Genomic DNA, 17,722 nt, shown 5'->3' with positions numbered 1-17,722 from the left:
TATGTTCATTCTAAAATACTAAATGACCCTCTGGTGTGTGCCCAGTAATTTTCTAGGCATTGGGGTGATATAAGTGAACAAAACAAATGAACCTCCTGTCTCTACAGAGTTGACTTTCTGGTGGTTGGGGGAGACACATCATCTACCAAAATGGGAAGGTGCAAAGAAGAAAATGAAGCAGAGGATGGGAGTATTGAGCACCAGGGGGATGGAGGCTGCCATTTTAAATCAAATAGACCATTTTAAGAGAAACTTAAAAAGCAGAAGAAACAGTAAGTTCAAAGACACAAAGCAGGATGATGTTTCTTGGCTTGAAAGCACGGCCATGAGACCAGTGTGGCTTGAGCAGGTAAGGAGGAAGGAGGCCAGAGAACTGGGTGGAGGGGCCAGGCCATATTGGGACACTTTTTTTTTTTTTTTAATTTTTTGTTTATTGCAGTAACATTGGTTTATAACATTGTATAAGTTTCAGGTGAACATCATTATACTTCTATTTCTGCACAGATTACATCATGTTCACCACCCAAATACTAACTACAACCCATCACCACACACATGCGCCGAATTATCCCTTTTGCCCTCCTCCCTCCCCACTTCCCCTCTGGTGACCACCAATCCAATCTCTGTCTCTATGTGTTTGTTTATTGTTGTTATTATCTACTACTTAATGAAGGAAATCATACAGTATTTGACCTTATCTCTCCGAATTATTTCACTTTGCATAATACCCTCAATGTCCATCCATGTTGTCACAAACGGCTGGATTTCATCGTTTCTTATGGCTGAGTAGTATTCCATTGTGTATATATACCACAGCTTCTTTATCCATTCGTCCCTTGATGGGCACTTAGGTTGCTTCCAAGTCTTGGCTATTGTGAATATGCTGCAATGAACACAGGGGTGCATGTATCTTTATGCATTGGTGTTTTCAAGTTCTTTGGATAAATACCCAGCAGTGGAATAGCTGGATCATATGGTAGTTCTATCCTTGATTTTTTGAGGAATCTCCATACTGTTTTCCACAGTGGCTGCACTGGGACACTTTTGAAGCCAATGCCAAGATTTGACTTTTGCTCAGAAATTGGAAGTATTAGAGCAGAGAGGTTTTGAGCAGAGAGGTGACAATCTGCATTACATTTTTAAGGGTTCTGTGTGGCTACTGTGTTAGAGAAGACACTAAGGAATGCACACGTAAATGGAAGTAGGGAGAATAATTATGCCAACCATCCACGTGAGAGATGGTGGTGCTTTTGGACCAAGTGGTACTGAAGGATGTAGGTAGATTCTGGAACATATAGTGCAAGAAGAGGTATGGTGACAGAGATGGCTAGAAAGTAGGATTGCATAGTGGTTTGTATCACAGGCTATGGACGGACCTGAGTTCAAATCCCTTCTATCCTACTTGGGCAAGTTACTTAGCCTCTCTAAAGTTCACTTTCTTCTTCTGCAAAATGAGGTTAGTAACAGTACTTTTCAAAGATTTACCCCAGAGAGTTATTGCAATGACTAGATGAAACACAACACCTGATACAAAGTAAGCACTTGATAAATAAGAGCCAAAATAATAGGAAAAAAGAAGACTAATCAGGAGCACAATCATCAAAGTTCTCCTAAGCCACGATAATGAGGGCATACTCTGTTCTATGGGAAGCTATTGAAAACTTAGTGAGGAGACAGACATGATCAGTTGGCATTTTAGAATAATCCCTTTGACTTCCCTGTGGAGAGTGGATTGAAAAGAGACTTGACTGGAGGCAGAGACAGGAGGCTGCTGCAGTTGTCCAGGTAAGAAGTGATAATGGCAGTGGGAGGAAACTGGCAAGCAGAGTGAGAAGACTGGGCATATCTGAGAGATTTGAAGAGGGGAGAATGGATGGGACATGCCGTCTGGGTGGGGAGGTGGAAAGGTCAAGATGAATGCCAGCTCTCTAGGTTGAAAACTGGTTAGAGAATCGTGCCACTCACTGAGAAACAGAACCCAGAGTAATTCTAGGGAGAGGTGGTTGATGATCTCAAGACTGAGTTTCCCCGGGCCACAGTAAACTCAGATTGCAACATATAAGAAAGGAGAATGTCAGGGCCCTCAGGAGACGCTAGGAAGGGCCCGGCTCCCTGTAACCACGTGCATCCAAAACAGTGATCTTTTCTTGATATGTGTGTTTAATTTATTGCTTTGGAAAACTTCTCCCTTAGTTCGTGTCAATGTAGAACATGTGGGAGTGATCAACTTTAAAAACAAGTTAAATATGAGGCACTTCTAGAATCAGTGCTACAGTCAATAAAATAGAAGGTGATGGAGGGGAACGATTTCAAGGAAAACTTGCCCAAAGAAATTGTTTTCTGTTAAAACTATATAGACATCTGTTTGTTTATTCCTTTTGGAGCTCATTTGTGGGCCCTCTTGCAGCATCCATTTAGGATCTGAACACCGGAGCTGTCTGAATTTGAGCCCTACCCTACTCTAATGAGCTTCAGGAAGGTTGACGAGCCTCTCCTTCTTGCTTCTGTCTCAGCAAACCGAGCGTGAAGCTCCCAAACCCACTGACATTTAATTAGCACCATCGCTGTGATCCCATAGCATGCCTTACAAGACAAGAACCATAAAGCACCACGCAGAGTGGGTACAAGCTAAAACAAATCCCTTGTCTGGCAGATAAAGATCTGCTTTACAAACTGGAACCTGTGAGTATTTTTTATTAGCCCTTTACTGGTACTGCTTTTAGGTAATGCCACTGAGCTAAGAGCAAAGCAAATATAAATTTGAGGAGCCTTAGAAAATCTTGGAGGATGCTCATTTTAAATAAAATGCATACACATGCACACAACACTTGTTCTCAAGAGCAACTGCAGTGTATTGAGGGTGTAAAGTTACTCAGAGCGACAGCGAGACAATTTGAGTTGTAATGCCACCAGTGTTTATCTCATTCTCCCTCCCCTCTAAGTTTTAGAACTGATATTTCTCTTTCATTTTGCTTAAGATGGGGATCAGTATAGGATACTTAGGCTGAGCTTCTCTGAATCATTGCTTGACTCTAATGTGCTTTTTAGAGCGTACCTATTTTTCACGTAGTAATCCCACCGCCTTCTCTGTCCGCTGCCGTCCGTTTTAGGTCCCTGCCACGCAATACGGATTGCTCTTGGTAAGACTGTTGGTGATCTGCTGAGTGCCAAATCCTGGCATTGGGCTCATGGCCGCACCTTGTATATTGAATTCTTTAGGGCCACTGGTCCTGCTCTTCTCTGCGAGTCTCTCTCCTACCTCGCTTTCATGACCCATTCCCTCAGACCTCTCCTTCTCAACCCATTTCTATAGGTTTCTCCTCTTCTTTTCCTTTAAAGCGTGATATTGCTTATTGATCTTTTATTCCTCTCATTCCAATTGCTTTTTCTGGCAAACCTCATCTACATCCACCATTTTGAATAGCATCTATATACTAATGTCTCCGTACATCAATGTTCCAAGCCTGGCTCTCTTTTGTGAGAATCAAGTACATATAATCCACTGCATGTTAGATACCTCCAATCCAATGTCTTATAAGTTCCTCAAATACCAGAGGTCTAGAACCAAGCTTCTTTTCTCCCCATTCCACCCCCAAGCCTTCTCTAGCTCCAACCTTGTGAAATGCACCCTCACCTACCCACCACCAACTCTATACCTGGGAGTTATTCAAGACCCTCACATCATTCCTACTCTCCTCATGCCATTCCCAGTCACGAAATCAGCTAGAGATGAAGTGGTACTCGGACTTAGGTGGTGGTGATGGCTTCTCATTGCTCCTGGGATAAAGGCCAAAGCCCTTAGTAAGATCTACATGCCCTTCTGATCTGACTCTGCCTACCTCCTCAGCCTCATCTCTGGCCCTCTCCTGCTTTGTGCCCAAGCCATTCTGGTCTTCTCTACCTGTTTGGTCATTAGGGACTTTACATATAAGGAATGAGAGGCTCAGGATTCTCACACTGCCATATGGGGCCAAGGAATACATGCCCAGGGAGGAGAGTTATGGTTTTTATTCGTTTGTTTTGGTGTGAGCTATTTTTTTAGAAGATTTTTTCCTGTTGACAAATAGCAGATATTAATTCCTTTAATTTCTGAAAAGAGGAGGTTAACACAAATGAAAATTAGGTGATAATCAGATTGGCTTGATGGCAGGAAGGCGGAAAGCACAAAAGGAGAAGGAAGGGAAGCAAATGAGAAGAGGTACAGGGTCAGGCGATCAGGCTCTCAGACAATTAGGGAAGGAAGTTGAGGAGGGCAAAAGTCTGGAGTAGCTTTTTTGAAACTGTGGCCTGTGGACAACTTGAATAAAAATATCCAGGATGTACGGCAAAAAGCAGTTTGGGGTTCTACTCCAGACCTATTCAATCAAAGTCTCCAGGAATGGGGTCCAGTGATACACACTACAATTTGAGAACCACTTCTTTGACCTCAACTTTAATACATAGTGTTTCCCAAGTTGTGTATCAGATGTAAGCAGCAAACTACCCTTCCCCTTGCTAAGTTTCTTTAGTTTGCCCTCTGACCTTGACCTCCAAATCTGTCTGATTCCAATTACTTATGCCTTCATGTTCCCCCTTCTGCTTTTATTCTACTTGATTCATTCACACACCCATTTTACTTGATTCATTCATACTCTCAACCTAATGAATGAATATACACCTGCCCTGTCAATCAGTTGGTCAATTCTCATTTATGAGCAGGCTTCTACTGTTCACAGAATACTGAAATCATAGAAGCACAGCAATGGAAAGAAAGAACGTCCAGTGTGTTCTCTTTTATCCAGTCAGAAAGTCTAAGTGTATGTCTCTCTGTCTGTGTGTTTGTGTGTGTATGTTACACCCATATACAAAGTGAATTAAACATTGTAAATATAAACATAAAAAATACTTAAAAATAAATGACCTATCAATTCTTACTCATAGGGATATTTCAAAGGTGGGACACAGGAAACTTTCTGACTGTGAAGATTATAAAAATCATCTAAAGCAGGGTTTGGCAAACTATGGCATGTGGGTCAAATCGGACCTGCCACCTGTTTTTTAAAATAAAGTTTCATTTTAACACAGCCATGCTCATTTGTTTACATATTGTCTGTGGCTGTTTTTACACTAGAATGGCAGAGTTGAGTATTTGCAACAGAGACAGTATAAACTGAAAAGCCTAAAATATTTACTATGTGGCCCTTTGCAAGAAGTTTGCAAATCTCTTATAAAAGTAACATAAACTTACAAATAATTTGCAGGTCTCATACAGCTGACAAAATGTTTAGATAGATAGATAGATAGATAGATAGATAGAGAGAGAGAGAGAGAGAGAGAGAGATACGTTTCCAGAAGATATCTTTTGAACTAACCAATTTTGTATCCCTAAAATTGATCTTATTTCACTGATAACGTAAATTCCAACAAGGGACTTTCCAGAACTTTCCCCTACTGTATAATTTCACATAACTACTTGGTTGTGACGTAGAAGGGGAACTTTTTTAGTCAGGCCGAGGATAACTATTTCCATTTCTGAAACTTGACATTTTAATTCAAGAGTTTATCTTCCAGCATTATTTTGTCACAATGGTCTGTCACTTTTCCATGCCTCTGTAAATAATTCTGAAACTCAAAATGCACCAACAGCCAAAAAACACAAAGGCTGAACTAGCTCATCATGTTACTAGTAAGACATACCTACACGAGTCTCTCGGCTCTTAAATCAGAAAAAACTATTTTCTTACACCACCTTAATATTCTACCATTGGATCTACTGACTAAAAGAGTATTAGTCTGATTCTTCTGTCTTGCCATCCCATCCCATCTTGTACTTCTACAATGTGTCTTCAGGATAGTGTCATCTATTTAGCTAACCTTTCTTCATTTATGTTTGAGCTGGAAAAACAAGTTAATCAATAAACATAGGAGATACAAACAAGCACACACACACATATATATCCAGAATATTACTTACTGATTTAACATAAGTGTTTTTATACTGGCTTACGTGTTTACTAATTATTTTTCTCATGGGTTCATTTTTAATTGATTTACCTTTAAATACTTACTTAATAACATCAGGGTATAAATTAGTGCATGAATAAAAGTACAATCATTAAAAGATATTTTTAAGACTTATAATAGTGCTTTTGAGTCGGTGGATATCTCTAAAGCAGACTTCTGTGCCATTTTTTTTTTGAGTTGTTGTGTTTAGCATTCTACAAAATCGTTAATGTCTCATTAATTTTATGGCAACATAAATAAGAACTAAGTACCCTAAGGAATAGTTTAGCAGAAATTTATGCTATGTCATATTTCAATAAATATTTCTACTGAATTACTTTGTGGTACTTAAAGCACTCTAGAATTGGGTAAGATGCGCCCCTCCATTGCTACCTCCCATATTTGCACAACACTGCTTTCTCCATCCCTTGATGTAACGTCCCAGAGCACCTAACCTCCACACACATATCATGGTGAATAGTACCTGTACCCCTGCTCATTCCTTCCCTAGGATGGAGATGCCTTCCTCTCTTTCTCTGCTTATCTAAATCTTATCAACATATAAGGTTTGTCTAAAATGTTAGCCTCTCCACAAAGCCCTCTAGTGTAACTCCAACCAATATTAACCTATTTCCTCTCCAGTCATCTATAGTGCTTGTTGACTGTAATAGTCATTCATTTACTCACTCGCTCACTCAATCAAAGGTATTTATTCTATCAAGTACAGTACTATGCACTGGGCAACATATTCATGAATAAAACATAACTCTTGCCTTTACTGAATTTGGAGTCTAGTGAAGGAGACAAACAACTAAAGAGACCACAATAATGTAGTGATATATGTTCCGTGAACAGAGTAAGCATAGTGTGCGATGAGAACACACGGGAGAGGCTTAACTCAGCCTTGGGTTAGAGTAATGAGAAGAAATTCAGGTTCTGGGGTCAGAGTGTCTGGGTTTGTATCAAAGCTGGAAAGACTGTGGGAGAATCAAGAGTTCCATTATGAGTATGTAAAGTGTGAGATGCCTAAAAAGACATTCAACTGCAGCTCTCAAACAAGCAGTTGGATGTACCAGTCCGGTGTTCAGAAGAGAGGCCCATGCTTAAGATGTAAATTTGGGATTTATCATGGTACAGCTGGTGTTTAAAGTCATGTAACTGAATGAGATCATCTGGGGAGCGAGTGTCAATTGAGAAGACAAGAGATTTATGGGATGAGTCCTAGAACACTCTGACTGGAACACTTCTCATAGAAGCAAGAGAGAGGAACAGGAGCCAGTGAAGGAAAATGAGAAGGAGCCAATAAGTAAGCTGGAAGACCAGGAAACTACTGTGTGAAAGCTAAGTCAAGAAAGTATTTCAAGAACAGAGTGACCAACTGTGTGAAATGTTAGTGACAGGTCAAATAAGATAAGAAATAGGACAAACCATTAGATTCACCAAGGTGGTGGCCACTGGTGATCTCACCATGAGCTGTTTTGGTGGCATGGTGAGGATGAAGGCCTGGCAGGGATGGATTTAATAAGAGAGAATAGAAAGAGAAAAATTGGAGATAGCAATTGTATACAGTCTTTTGAACCGTTTTGCTATAAAAGGGAGCAAAGTTACGAGCCAGTGGGCTTGGGGGTTTTTAGAGAGGCAGATTTGCATGCCTGAATACCGAGTGAATGATTGAATGACGAAGCATAGAGGAAAATTGATGTCTCTCTGTTCCTCTGACTCTCTCTGGCTCTCTTGCTCTCTCTCTGTCTCTGCCATATGCTCACTCTCCCATGCACACTCCTAAGCTGAGATCCCAGAGCACTCCAGGTACCTGTCTTCCAGAGGACTTACCATGCTGTGATAGCTTTTACGTCTCCCTGTAATAAATGGTGAGTTCCATGAGGGTAGAGACTATACCTCATTTCCACACCCATGCATTCCCTGTCCAGGGCACAACTGACGCCTATAGAATACCTGCCCCAGGAGGAACAGACAATGTGATCTCAAAGAGGGAGACATCCCCAAGAGAATGTAAGCTCACTGAGGGGAGGGATTTTGGTCTGTCTCCTCACTATTTTATCCCCGGCACTGAGAACAGAGCCTGGTTATAGTAGGTGATCAGTAAATATGCACTGAATTAAGAATGAATTTAGCTAGGGAAAGTCATGAAAGTAATTCTGATGAGCCTTAATATTTATGGAGCACTTCCTATGCACCAGGCTCTCTGCAGATGCCAGACACACACGCAGAAATATTTGTGTAGAAAATTGTCACCTTTTATGTCATGTTAAGATTTTTGTTGAAAATTTGTTTACCTTTTCTTACTACAGAGAATGCACGGCAACAGGATACAACTAAGTTTTTTTAATCTGGTGTCTGACAGGCATTTTTTATTACTAAAGTATATTAGTGAGGAAGGCCTATTAATCTAACCCTCTGTCACCCACCAATAATTAATACTACTACATAAGGGTTCCCTCAATAAATTTCCCTTAGAATTACGTACTAAGAAATTTGTACTTCACTTAATCAATATGAGATTTTTTTTGCATTATATATGAATCACGTAACTTAAGTATTTCTTTTTTTGCCTTAGTTGCCAAGAAACACAGAATAATTAATGTTCAAGGTAATATTAGTCAATAATCATGTATTTTATTACCTCAAACTGCTTTGTAATAGCAACATAGACAAATATCTTTTTGGTGAGGGGAAAAACAGCTGATCCTGGTTTTCTTATTTCTTTTAAAAACTTGCAATTATGTAAAGTTTTCAGGCCAAGTTCCTTTAGTTGCTTATATTTCTACATATCTATTGCCAAGACCAACAGCAAGTTTTTCATGTAGCTGGGCAATTAGGATAAGTCCATTTTCTGCAATTTAATTAGATAATCTCTTGCTATTGAAAAAACGTTTTTTTCAACTAAGTTCACATATTGGAAAGTTTCTACATTATCAAAGTCTCTATGAAGTGACCTTACATATCTATTTTCAAAATGACTATTTTCACACACACTTCAAGGTTATTTGTATTCACACTTGATTATATCTCAGAAGTGCTGAATTTAACATTATCTATCCCCAAGGACTGAAAAACAGCTATGTGCGGTTTTTGTTAATCTAGTGTGTTCTGTTTAGAACTGTTTAGAAAACATTGTCCACCGTGCTGTCCTATGCCTTTGCATAAATTCCTTTTAGAATTAAATACGAGCAAATTGGGTCATTAATGAATACTTTAGGTATTAGTTGTTTTGCGCATTATTTTTCACTCTTGGTTACCAAGAAGCTCAGAGCTACCACTGAGAAATAGTAAGAATATTAGCTGAGACCCTCAGCATACTCAGATTCCTTTTCCTTCTCAAGGCTTTCGATCTTGAATTCTAACAGTCTAATTATACAAGTGCATTTCTTATTCAACATCAAATTCTTTTTATAAGTAAGGTATAAATAAATAATAAATATTCAACAGCTGGTTAGTTATTCCGTTACATTATTTAAAACATAATCTAATCCAGTAAAAGAGCCATGATGGCCCAACTACTCTCTAGTGTCCATATAAGTCTCTGAACGTTTGCTCTGCCAACACAGCTCATGGATCCCCATCATATTTTTATAGGTGAGAAAGCTGAAGTCAAAGAAGTTGAGTGACATGATCAGCTAATGGAGATAATACAGGGTGCAAGGGTGAATAATAAATAGTAAGCTATTTGTACAGTATTCTAGCCAACATATTACTGAGCTACAAGGGCCTCTGTAAGATGAAACACGCAGCTGTGTTTTCTACTTTCTGCATCACAAGCAATAATAAAGATGAAGTAATTGTAAGTTAGTTAAAACCCTTCAAAGATATTAAAGATGGAAGTTATGTATCCAACTGCAAACCCATCCTTCTGTTTCTACAAATAAAGTAAATGAAGCAATCCTGATTACTACATATTAGCATAAGAAAATAGAAGCTGCAAAGAGGTGAAGAAGGGTAAGTCTCTAAGGAAAACATTTTAAGTAGTCTGAGTAATATATACATCTCATACGACTTCAGTATAAATTAAAATTTAGCTATTTAGAGTAATGTATATGCATATCCCTTAAACTTAATATAGCTCAAGCAACTGCAGCCGAGATTGAATTTTTAGGGAAAAAAAAAGATCAATGAGGACTTATCGGGACATCAAGCAAGATCATCAGCATTACATAAAGAATTCCAGTCCCTGAAACACCATGGCCATTCCTATCATTCTCTTTCTCTCTCCTGAAAGGAAAGAAAGAGATATTGGCTTTGGCTGGAGACAGGGTAACAACCCAAAGGTCTAAAATATGCTAGAAAATGCTATGTATTTTCCTGCATGCAAAAAAAAAATATATGGAAGCAGCCCTGCCTGATATCTCTAGCCCTCCTAATAGATTTTGAATTCCATGGACATAGTTGCAGTCAGAGCATACATAAGGAGGAGCTGAAGACACGGCAAAGGCCTTCTACGTCGCTAGAATTCAGATTGATGCTCTAATAATTATGTCACTCAGAAACAAATATATATCTACCAAACATGAAATGTCAAGCAGAAAAATAATTGCTCCCACTGAACTTGCCTTCATGATCCTTATACCTAACAATTAGAAATCCAATTTCAATCTATTTCCTGGATGGCATTTTTTATTGCTCCCATTAACCATGAATTTGAGAGGTCATATAAATGGCAGTAATCTAAAGATTCTTTGTTGCTTCATGAAAGATATGTAAGTTGCCTGTTAAAGGATTTAAATCTATTATACCTAAGCATTCTTTACCCAGGTTATTTTTCTTTGTGGAAAGATTCTTTTTTTTAAAATGAGGCCTCATAGGTGCCCAGATTTAGTGAATCTAATACTAATTAAGTAGCCAAGACCTACATACATGAAACAAAGAACAATTCTAGAATGATATACAGCATAAGCTCGTGTGAAAGTATGTATGCAGCTTTGGGTGAACATAACAGATATAAGAATTCAAAACAAAGAAAAGATCATTGTTGGTTGGAACTTACCTAGGAAATGGGGTAAGAAGGTCTAAATTTGGATCTTAAAGGAACTAAGATATTAAATACTAAAATGAGTTTTAAGAACAAGAAGAGATATTTTATTAGTTCAGAGGAGAGGTGGCATCATGAACAAAAGTAGGAAAAGTATCTGGCACGAGGGAAGATATTATAGAGCCCTACCTATGTAGAGTTTGCTGACGTGATTCGCAAAGAGTGATCTACAAAATTAAAAAGAAAGTCCATAGCAGTTGAGTAAGATCCTTGACTGCCAGAATGCTAATATCAGTTTTGTAGGATTCTATTAATCTCACATAGTACCAGTATTACATAAAAATATTATCAGCACGCATGCATTTTTGCAAGAATTTATTCCCCCAAACTCTTCTTGATTATCTACTATACGCTAGGTATGTACTTGGCATAGACACAGAAAAAAAAAAAATTGTGTCTGTGCACAAGGAATTTATACTCCAGTGGGAAAAACTATCACTAACTTTGATCATGACATTGATGATGATAACAGAAAAATATTTTTATTCAGTTTTTTATTATAATACTTAAATTATAAAATACTAAAGTTTTAGAGTATATCATGTCCTAGTCATTCATTCATTCATTTTTCATTCATTCACTCATTCATGCAACATTTGTTAAATGCCTACAATCAGGATCACCACGGTTATCAAAGACGTTGACTTAATTCAAATTATTATAATTCATTTCATATAAAGACATAAGTAGATACCACACAATATCCCTACCAATATTCCCAAAGGAAGTTCCCTTCTCTAAAATACCTATGGTGTATTTTTGCAGAAATTGTTGCCTCTACTTGGAATGTTCTCCCCCATCCCTCCATCCTTCAAGATTCAGTTCGTGTCATCTCTTCCATGAATCCTCTGCTGACTCCTAAGGGAAGTGTATCTTGTGCATACCTCCACTTTAACAAAAGCACACTAAATTATATGATTTATCTGTCTCCCTCTCCCCCTACACACACTTAATTGCGAGCTTCTTGATGGTATCTTTATTCATCTTTCCGTCTTAGCAACCGAAACAATGCCTGACATAAGAGGTTATCAATAAATGTTCTTGAATGACTGTCTTATAATAAATGATCCTCAGGTGAATTTGCATGTGATTATTATAATATTCAAATGCTAATAGCTGGTTAAGGGTCCAGCTACACAGATCTTTTATTCCTCTAAACATGCCAAGCTCATTGCTACTTTCAAGCCACTCTCTGGGATGCTCTCCCACACCTCCCCACTTCATACTGCTGGCTTTTGCTTTTTCAATTAGATTTAGCTTCAATTCCATCTTCTCAGAGAAAACCCTCTTGATCGCCCAATCTACAATAGCACCTCATGACTGTCTTTCATCACATCCAGCTCTCACTCACTGCATAGCTTGGATCATCATCCTCTATCTCTGGTTTGTCTGCTCTTCATTGCTCCGAGTCAGAATGGAAATTCTTTGAGAGTAGACTCTTGTTGGTCTCTTCACTGCTGTGTTCCTAGTACCTAGCACAGTGCCTGACATCTGACATCTAGTAAGCACTCAAAAAATCCATGCAAATGAATGAGAAATTTGTATCCTTTACTCCACATGTGGAAAACTACGGCTCATGGGCTGCATTCTGCTGGCTGCCGAGTTTTGTTTGACTATTCAGTGTTTTCAAAATTTTGAATGAGTTGTCAACTTTTAAAAATTAGGAGATTTCACATTTTCAAGAAATTTCAAAACTCAGCCTTCTTTGAAATACTGGAAGAAGTGGAATTCCAGGGCCTGCAATCCCAACTGGAAAGTCAGCAGAGGTAAGTAATGGCTGCCTGCTTTGGAAGAGGATCACCAGATTGTCCCAGCCTCACCTGTCCCCACATCACTCATTCACATGCCGTCTCTGGCCCTGGAGGTGGTTTCGATTTTGGCCCTGATCTCTTCTATTAAAGGTTTCTCTGTAATCCATGCTCTACATCACACTCCTATAACTCCTACAAATGCTACCCTCATGGACTGCCCTTACTACTAAATCTTGGAATAAGTCTTTAGGGACAAATTAGCACAAGAACTTACGTTTTTGTTATTCCCGCATTATCACATGGAAACATTATATAATTCAATACAAAAACTGAATTCATTATACACTAGAAGAAAATTTAGGTGAGTGTTTAACAGATCTCAAGATGATGGAAGAAACTATCATTAAAACATTTAAAAAACAAATGAATCAGGAAGAAGTAGATATAACTACCATGACTAAGTTTTATTAACCTTAATTAAAATTCACTAAGAAAAAGTAAACCCAAATAAGAATGGACAAACACATTTTCAAGTAATTCATAGAAGAAACAGAAAGGACCAAATAACATATTCAAAGATAGTCCATTTTATTAGTAATCCAAAAGATGTGAGAAGCATTTGATTCACTGATCAATTTTTTTAATTTATACTGAAGTCGTATGAGATGTATATATTACTCAGACTACTTAAAATGTTTTCCTTAGAGACTTACCCTTCTTCACCTCTTTGCAGCTTCTATTTTCTTATGCTAATATGTAGTAATCAGGATTGCTTCATTTACTTTATTTGTAGAAACAGAAGGATGGGTTTGCAGTTGGATACATAACTTCCATCTTTAATATCATTAAGCTTCAATCATTAAGCTTCCTTTCCAGGATTTATTTTTTCAAGTCCATCTGCCTTACCAAATTTTGCAGATTTGCTGAGATTTAAATCTATCATTTTTTAGTCAGCAACAAATGTTACCATGTTTAGTTTTAGCCATTGTCAGTTTTATTTTTACTGTGATATTCATTATAAATTTTATTTTTAAAATGTGAATTAAAATGAGATCCCCTTTCATCTATAATTCATTAATTCACTCAACAAACACGTGTTGAGTGGTTCCAAACACTATCAGTTTTGGCAAAGACTTTTTTAAGATGGTCATAATTTTAGGATTCAGTAAGATGAGTACCATCACACATCGTGAAAAACAATTTTATAATATGCATCAAAAATCATAACATAGATACTACCCTGCGACCTTATAATTAAACTTCTTGGAATTTATCCTAGGGAAATAATCAGTCTAGCAGACAAAGATTAATGTACGAAGATGTTAATCATAGCATGGTTTATAATATCAAAAACATTAGAAACCCAAATGTCTAACAATAAGGAGTAATTAAATAAATCAGGGTACATGCAAACGATGAACAATTATGCAGACATTAAAATTACGTTTTCAAAGACTATTTAGTGACATGGGGAAATGCTCATGAAAATTTTTAAAGCCTATATTTGAAAAATAATTTCATATATCCAATTAAATTGATCCATTCTTTCTTGCCTTATGAGCCTGCTTTCCACAGGCTTGCTATCTAATATTTCTCCCCATCCTGCAAGGCATATAACATTTCTCTATCTACTTCTTAATTCTAGTAGGCATTAAATCAAAGGGTCTCACATGTTCATTGCAGTATTTTCACAAAAGCCAACATATGGAAACAACCTAACTGCCCATCAATGGATGAATGGATAAAGAAGATGTAGTATATATATATATATATACACACACATATATATATACAATGCAATCTTATTCAACCATGAGAAAGAAGGACATCTTGCTGTTTGTGACAACTTAGATGAACCTTGAAGGCATTATGCTAAGTGAAATAAGTCAGACAGAGAAAGAAAAATACTGTGTGATATCACTTATATGTGTAATCTCAACATGTCAAACTCAGAGAAATAGAGTAGAGTGGTGGTTACCAGGGGTTGGGAAGTGGGGGAAACGGGGAGATATTGGTCAAAGTGTACAAACTTTCAGTTATAAGATTAACAATTTCTGGAAATCTAATGTTCAACCTGGTGATTACAGCTAATAATACTGTATCATATACTTGAATGTTGCCAAGAGAGTAGATCTTAAATGTTCTCACCACAAAAGAGAAATGATGATTATGCAGCTGCAGGGAGGTGCTGGCTGGTGCTATGGTGGCAATCATCTTGTAATATATAAATGTACCAAATCAACACATTGTACCTTTTAAACTTATGCAATGTTATGTGTCAATCATATCTCAATAAAGCTGGGGGAGAAAATAAAATAAATAAAATAAAATAAAATAAAAAAAGTTTTAGACAGAAAAATAGAATTCGCTACAGGGGACCAGAGAACAATATGGCTTAATAAATGTTAAACATACTCAAAGTACCAAACAATGTTCTAGATTGCAGACAGTGACTGTTCTATAGAAAGACAAGAATAAAGAGGAGAAGGAACTGGAAGAAAGCAGAATATAAAAGATCAAGACTAGAGCAGAGAGAGGAGGTAGAGGGGTGTGAGGAGAGCATGAGGAGAACAGAAAGTCAAAAAGGACACATAGCTGAACTTTAAGGAAATTCTCTGCGTGACACTGTAGTATTAGAACTTAAGAAATTCCCTTTTTGATGTATTTATAGTTTTATGTAGATCAGACAAGACACTTACAAGAAGCATTATTTGTTTCTTGTAACACCAACCACAGGAAGGGCCAAAAAGGATGTCTTAACATTAAAAGCAGAACTACCTCCCTGCCATGAAAAGAGTAACAACAAAAATTGAAAGTCTGGGGGCACCAAAATAAACTGTCTGTATAAAAGATGATTATAGTAAAACAAGGAGGAAGTTGAACCTCAGTTTTGGAATTACTGAACTGTGCAAAGGCAGAAACCAATTTGCACGGTCATCAGCATGCAGGAGCCAAATGATTCCATATTCACAATGAAAACAGCAAACCCTTGAAGCAAAGCTACACGGCTACTTCTGAAGCACAGCTTATAATCACCACTCTTTTGCATTTGTGCCTTGACGTGGGACCTGTCTGGACAACAGCTTCATGAGGAACTCAGCAACCATGTTTGGCCTCCTAAGAAACCAAATATAATATCCTGGCCTAGAGAAAGCATAGAAGTCACTTGTGGAAAGATCAAAAGAGCACAGTGGGTTCTCTTCTGTGAGTAAAAACTAAATTTTTCATGAAACATTGGTGGGAGGAGTCACCCAATAGAGAATACATTTATAAAGTGGCAAGGTAACAACTCCCTGTGCCACTACAAGAAAATAAGCAGATAGTTGCTTAACTCTACACTGCCAGTTACATACACTGTTCCATATATTTTGTCATCTCTATCTCCTCTGTGTTCCTAGAAGACACCCATGCGAACTCTCATTTCATATTTACACTCTTACAATTCAATCACAAGGCTTAAAGTATTCAGCAATTCAGAATCTCCTTCCCCTTACTCAGTCTGATGCTCTCTCTCTTCCTGAAGTCTGGCTTTATTTATGTACCTCTATATTGCACCATGCCAGTGCACCATCTGTAAACTACTGCTTTTCCATCATTTTGGTTTTGGGAAATTAAGAAACCTCTATTAATCCAGTCAAGCCATTTTCACATTCATTGTTTTATCTCCTCATTTCAGTAAGTTGTTTTTAACCCCTTGTTACTTTTTTATTACTTCTGAATTCCCACTCCTTGAACAATTCCACCATCATCTTTGAATCTAATCTGTTCTCTCAAAGTACTTTCATAAACTCAATCCCATCAAAATCATTGACCTTTATGCTGTCTTCCATTTTAACTTCTTTCATATGTTATATATCATTATCTTTTGATCTATGATTAGCTCTTGTATTCTTTATCCTCATTCTCCATTCTTCTCAACATCCACCTCAGTCTGTTTTTAAAATTTATATTCTCTACTCTTATATTTAATCTGCTTAGAATTAAACTGACCTAACAGTAAGTCTTTTCTTGACTTTGACATTTTTATTGTCACTCATATTACACTGGTAATATGAGATGGCATTTTTAAATATCTTCTTCACGGATATGGGGTGATCTGGTTCAAATATCTACCACTATACTGGTTCCAGGGCTGACTTAGCTGGTCTTGCTCACATAGCTGCTCACTCACGCTATTTTCCTTCCACAATGCTACAGCTTCTGAAGTAACTCCTTGACCATGTACACATCTTGTGTCACTAAATTTCTGTATTCTAGTTCTAGTAGTCAGTATGATTTTAGTTCTCATCTTGTGATTTTTTTTCTTTCCATTCTCATTCAATCTCTAGTCATTCCTTTTCTAGTTTGACTTAATTCCTGTCACCTGATTTCTCTTCTCTTCTCTTCTCACTCTAAGATTATGTCTTTTCCACATCCTAAATCTCTGTGTTCTACTTCCTTCAACTTATCCTTCATCTTAGCTTTCAGTTCCTCTATACCTAAAATTCTCTTTTGTGTTTCTAACTATAACTCATCTGCTCTTATCTTTTTAAGTTCTGTGTATGCATTTTGCTATACTATGAGAGACCTAAAAATCTTCTCCATGACCCAACTATATTACAAAACAATAGCAGCTTCTTTTGTTAATATCATTTAGAATTTTACTGAAAAGTAAATATATACTAAAGGTAGTAGATTAATCACTTAAAACTAGTATGAAGGTTAAAAGAAAAAAGCAGTAAAAACAACTATGATTACAATAATTAGATAAGGGATACACAAGATAAAAAGATGTAAAATGTGACATCAAAAACATAAAATGTGGGAGGGGAAGAGTAATAATGTTGAGCTTTACAATGGGATCAAACTTAAGTTGTTAACAACTTAAAATAGATATAAGATGCTATAGATATAAGTTGATGTATATAAGCTTCATGGTAACTACGAAGCAAAAACCTATAAT

The 17,722-nt window shown here is 37.3% G+C and overlaps 1 protein-coding gene across 1 annotated transcript in view; it reads right to left on the bottom strand.

Moving 5' to 3' along the window:
* ITPR2 (inositol 1,4,5-trisphosphate receptor type 2) overlaps window positions 1-17,722 on the bottom strand; it is a 472,032-nt gene that overhangs the window by 125,318 nt on the left and 328,992 nt on the right. The window lies entirely within an intron of this gene.

This window comes from Diceros bicornis, chromosome 17 (assembly GCF_020826845.1).
Source record: "Diceros bicornis minor isolate mBicDic1 chromosome 17, mDicBic1.mat.cur, whole genome shotgun sequence".
Taxonomy (NCBI): domain Eukaryota; kingdom Metazoa; phylum Chordata; class Mammalia; order Perissodactyla; family Rhinocerotidae; genus Diceros; species Diceros bicornis.
The sequence above is the reverse complement of the archived record's forward strand: the minus strand, read 5'-3'. Positions and strand labels throughout refer to the sequence as shown.